This window comes from Piliocolobus tephrosceles, unplaced genomic scaffold (assembly GCF_002776525.5).
Source record: "Piliocolobus tephrosceles isolate RC106 unplaced genomic scaffold, ASM277652v3 unscaffolded_39089, whole genome shotgun sequence".
Classification (NCBI taxonomy): Eukaryota; Metazoa; Chordata; class Mammalia; order Primates; family Cercopithecidae; genus Piliocolobus; species Piliocolobus tephrosceles.
Window position 1 is genome coordinate 1 of NW_022323297.1, and position 5741 is coordinate 5741.

General features: G+C 44.2%; 1 pseudogene; it reads right to left on the bottom strand.

Annotated features, from left to right (window-relative positions):
• Window positions 1-253: 253 nt before the first annotated feature.
• On the bottom strand, window positions 254-1284 carry LOC113223141 (annotated as a pseudogene).
• Window positions 1285-5741: the final 4457 nt, after the last annotated feature.

Consider the following 5741-nt stretch of genomic DNA (forward strand, 5'->3'; position numbering starts at 1 on the left):
GAACCTCATTGTTCTCCAGAGCAGCCTCTCACCCTGACCCCTTCCCAGAGGCCAATCCATGGTGTGTGGGTGGATGGGGATGGAGGTGAGATAGAGAGCTGGGCTTTAGTGCGCACACCCTTAGGAAGGCTAGATGTCTATTCTGCCCCCAAGCCCCATCAGGCCCCAGCTCGCCACTCCAAATCCCTCCTGGCATGAGCAAGGAAGTGCCCTAAGGATGACACACCAGCTACACCCTCCTGCCCCGGAGGACCTAGCTTTCAGCATAGGCCACCTGGCCACCAGTTCCACAGCCCTGCTATAGTCCACTACTCTTCCTTTCTTCTGTGAGGTCCTCCTCGTGCCACTCCCCTCCCTTCTGCTCCTTCAGCTCCACGCTGCCCTCCTGCTGCCACTGGCCCCAGAGCCCACACAGCCTCCTCAGCAGCCCGTGAAGGTTGGCTTGGAACCCGGAGGAGTAGACAAGGGGGTCGACATAGGAGTTCAGGGTGCTGAGAAGCATCACGTAGGTCCTCCACATCGTGCTTTCACCCTGAACAAAGCCCATGACATGGGACATGTGCAAAGGCCCAAAGCAGACAAGAAAGTTGAGCAGTGTGGCTGCCACCAACCCCGCCACCCTTCTCTGCCAGCGGTGGCTGCCCCGCCTGCCGAGGATCCACACCAGGCGGCTGTAGCAGCAGTTGGTGATGATCAAGGGGACCACAAAGAGGGCCACGACCATCTCCAGCCACACAGGCAGGAGGATGACCAGCTGGTCCTCCTGGAACTCCATGAAGCAGGTCTCAATGGTATTCTGCCTATGGGAGGAGTTCCTTGAGAATTCCATGACGCAGACCACGCTGCAGTGAGCAGAAGACAGCAGCCAGCAGGCCACATTCACCAGACGCCCCTGTCCCAGCCTCGGCCGGGTCTTGTACCATAGTGGGTGGGCCACGCTCAGGAAGCGCCCAATGCTCATGGCTGTCAGGAAGAGGGCGGTGAGATAGACGGCAGTGAAGAAGATGAATCCTGAGAGCGGGCAGAGGATGAAAGGCAGGGGCCAGTGCATGCCACTGGCCGCCTCCACCATGCGAAAGGGAGGAACAGCAGCAGGAGCAGGTCGGAGGCGGTCAGGTTGAGCAGGAGCACGTCCACAGCCACCGGGCGGCACTGCAGCTTGCCCACGAAGACCACCAGGGCCAGCAGGTTGAGGGGGAGCCCCACCAGGAAGGTGAGAAGGTACACAGAAAAGGCGAGCCAGTGATTGCAGGAGAAGTAGGACTTGTTGGGGCCTGCACCCATGGTGGTGGCCACCGGTGAGAGAGAGTGACATGGAGTTGGTAGCGGGGGGCCTTCCTGCCCCTGGCCAGCAGCATCTCACCCAAAAGGGCACGTGGTCACTACATCCACCCTTCTTATCTCTGAGTGTCTTCCAGGCGGGGTCAGCCTGCCTGTCTTCCTGAACATGCCCTGTCCCCTGTCTCTTCCCCAGCAGAGAAGCACCAAGATGCTCCTCCACCCAGCCCTTCGGACCCAGGCTCACCTGCTTCTTTGAGACCCAAATGCTCCGCCGCACAGCACCTTGCTGTCTCTCCAGACCTAGAGGGGTTGGCTATTTGTCCGGCAGAACTGATAAAGACCTGGCCGTGCCCATGATGTCACTCACTGCGCAGTGGCACAAAGATGCCTTGAGCTCCATTGCCAGGGCTGGTCAGTATGCAAAAAGGGGAACAAATTCCATGACTGCGTGCCTCCCTCCTCATGCAGCCTCAGCTGGGATGCTCTAAATAGGCCTCAGCTGACGTCTTCTTCCCCTCCCCTTTCCTCCACTTGAATTCTGTCTGCTTCTCTAGAATGGCACTTATCTAGTTTGCCTTGTAAGGGCACAAAGCATGAGGCAGTGACAGACTGGACTCTGTGAGGTCTGTTCCTTCCTGACTTTGTGATTTGGGGGAAGTGATGTGTCTCTGCTTTCTCCCCTACAGAGCAGGGATCGTCATAGTACCTGTATCATATTTCAAAGCATGAACACATGTAGATTAAAACATATATACAGGTAGATTAAAATGTTAATAATATAGGTCAATTGCTTTTTGGAAATACTTATTTTAGATTCGGGAGCACATGTACAGGTTTGTTATATGGGCTTATTGCATAATACTGAGGTTTGGGCTTCTATTGAACCCATTATCAAAATTGTGAACTTGGTACCCAACAGGTAGTTTTCCCACCCTTGTCCTCCACCCTCCCTACCCCGCTTTGGAGTCCCCATTGTCTATGGTTTCCATCTTTAATGTTTGTGTGTATCCATTGTTTACCTCCCACTTAAAAGTGAGAACCAAGTGTTCGATTTTCTGTTTCTGTGTTAATTCACTTAGGATCATTCACTTAGGCCTCTAGCTGCATTTATGTTGCAGCAAAGGACATGATTTCATTCTTTTTCATAGCTGCATAGTATTTCATGCTGTATACATACCATTTTTTCTTTATCCAGTCTACCATTGATGGACACCTAGGTTGATTCCATCACTTTGCTACTGTGAATAGTGCTGTGACAAACATATGCATGCAGGTGACTTTTTGGTAGGATGATTTCGTTTTGTGAAAAATGACATTGATAATTTGGTAGGAATTGGGTGGAATCTGCAGATTGCTTTGAGCAGTATGGACATTTTAATGATATTGATTTTTCTGATCCATGAACATGGAATGTTTTTCATTTGTTTGTGTTTTTTAGTTCTCCTTGTAGAGATCTTTCACTTTCACTTCCTTGGTTAGAGGTATTCCTAGGTATTTTATTTTTTGTGTATGGCTATTGTAATTGGGATTGTGTTCTTTATTTGGCTTTCAGCTTGACAATTGTTGGCATATGGTAATGCTACTGATTTTTATACTCTGATTTTGTATCCTGAAACTGCCAGTCTCATTTATCAGGTCTAGGAGTATTTTGGAGGAATCTGTAGGGTTTTCTAGGTATAGAATCATGTCATCAGTCAACAGAGATAATTTGACTTTCTTTTCCTATTTGGATACCTTTTATTCCTTTCTTCTGCCTGATTGCTCTGGCTAAGACTTCCACTACTATGTTGAATAGGAGTAGTGAGAGTAGACATCCTTGTCTTGTTCCATTTCTTAGGGAGAATGCTTCCAACGTTTGCACATTCAGTATGATGTTGGCTGTGAGTTTGCCCTGGATGGCTCTTATTATTTTGAGGTATGTTCCCTCGATGCCTAGTTTTTTGAGGGTTTTTATCATGAAGGATGTTGGATTTTATTATACTTTTTTTCTTCATCTATTGAGATGATCATATAATGTTTGTTTTTAATTTTGTTTATGTGGTGAGTCACATTTATTGATTTGCATATATTGAACCATCTTTACATCCCAGGAATAAAACCCACTTGATCATGCTGAATTATGATTTTGTCATGCTGCTGGATTTGGTTTGCTAGTATGTTGTTGAGGATTTTTGGATCTATGTTCATCGGGCTATTGGCCTATAGTTTTCTTTTTTCACTGTGTCCTGCCAGATTCCAATATCAGAATGAGACTGTTTTTGTAGAATGAGTTAGGGAGGAATCTCTCCTCCTCAATTTTCTGGTATAGTTTCAGTAGGATTTGTACCATTTCTTCTTTGCAGGTCTGGTAGAGTTTGGCTGTGAATCCATCTGGTCAAGGGCTTTTTAAAGTTGGTAGATATTTTATTACTCATTCAATTTTGTAACTCAATATTGGTCTGTTCAGGGTTTTAATTTCTTTCTGGTTCAATCTTGGTTGTGTGTTTCCAGGAATTTATTTGTTTCCTCTCGATTTTCTGGTTCATGTGAATATAGATGTTCATCGCAGTCTCTAAGGATCTTTTGTGTTTCTGTGGAATTAGTTGTAATGTTGCCTGTGTTATTTCTGATTTGCTTTTTTGGAGGATTTTTTTTAATCTAGCTTGCAGCCTATAAATCTTGTTTATTATTTCAAATAACCAATTTGTCATTTCATTGATCCTTTGAATGGCTTATTGGTCACAATTTCATTTAGCTCTACTCTGATTTTAGTTATTTATTTTCTTCTACTAGCTTTGGATTTAGTTTGGTCTTGTTTTTCCAGTTTCTTTGGGTGTAATGTTAGGTTATTAATTTGAGAGCTTTCTAACTTCTTGATGTAGGCATTTAGTGATATAAACTTTCCTCTTAAAACTGCTTTTGCTGTATCCCAGAGGTTTTGGTATCTTGTGCCTCTATTTTCAGTTGTTTCAAAGCATTTTTTGACTTCTGCCTTAATTATTTGACTTCTTCCTTAATGACTTACCCCAAAGTCATTCAGGAAATAGTTGTTTAGTTTCCATGTATTTGTGTGATTTTGAGAATTCCTTTTGGTATTGATTTCTATTTTTATTCCACTGTGGTCTGAGAAGATGGTTGGTATGATTTTCATTTCTTTAAATTTATGGAGATTTGCTTTGTGACTAAGCATTGGGTCACTCTTAGAGTATGTTCTGTGTGCAGATGAGAAGAACGTATATTTTGTGGTCGTTGGGTGGAGTATTCTGTAGATGTCTATTAGGTCCATTTGATCACGCGTCGAATTTAAGTCCACAATTTCTTTGTTAGTTTTTTGCCTCAATGATCTGTCTAATGCTGTCAATGGCTGCTGAAGTGTGGCTGTCCATCTCTTTTCTTAGGTATAGTAGTAATTGTTTTATAAATCTAGGTACTCCAGTGTTGGGTGCTTATATATACAGGATGTTAAATCTTCTGGTTTAATTGAACCCTTTATCATTAGGAAGTGCCCTTATTTGTGCTTTTTTACTCTTGTTGGTTTAAAGTCTGTTTTATCTCATACAACAATCCTTTGTTTTCCATTTGCATGAAAGACCTTTCTCCATCCTTTTGAGGGTTTGGGTGTCGTTATATGTGAGATGGGTCTCTTTAAGACAGCAGAAGGTAGGGTCTCATTTTTTTATCCAGTTTTCCATGCTATGTCTCTTAAGTGGAGTGTTTAGGCCATTTATATTCAAGGTTAATATGTGAGGTTTTTGTTCCGGTTGTGATTTATCATAGTGTTGTTAGTTACTTTGTAGTCTTGATTGTGTAGTTGCTTTATAGGGTCTGTGGGCCTTGTACTTACGTTTGCTTTTGTGGTAGCGAGTATCATTCTTTTGTTTTCACGTTTAGAGCTGCTTTGAGCATTTCTTATAGGACCAGTCTGGTGGTGATGAATTCTCTTAGCATTTGATTGTCAGGGAAAAGAGTTTTTTTCTCCTTTGTGATGCTTACTTTGGTAGGATATGAAATTCTTGGCTGGCATTTTTTCTTTAAGAAGCCTAGAAGGCTGGGAGCAGTGGCTTACGCCTGTAATCCCAGCACTTTGGGAGGCTGAGGCGGGTGGATCACAAGGTCAGGAGTTTGAGACCAGCCTGGCCAATATGGTGAAATCCTGTCTCTACTAAAAATAAAAAAAAAAATAAAAAAAAAATTAGCTGGACATGGTGGTGCATGCCTGTAATCCCAGCTACTTGGGAGGTTGAGGCAGGAGAATTGCTTGAACCCAGAGGCAGAGGTTGCAGTGAGCCGAGATCACGCCGCTGTACTCCAGCCTGGGTGACAGAGCAAGACTCCATCAAAAAAATGAAGCCTAAAAATGGCACCCAATCTCTTCTGAATTGTAAGGCTTCTGCTGAGAAGCCTACTGTTATTCTCAGTGGACTCCCTTTATAGGTAATTTGGCTCTTTTCTCTAGCTTCCTTAAAGATATTTTTCTTCCA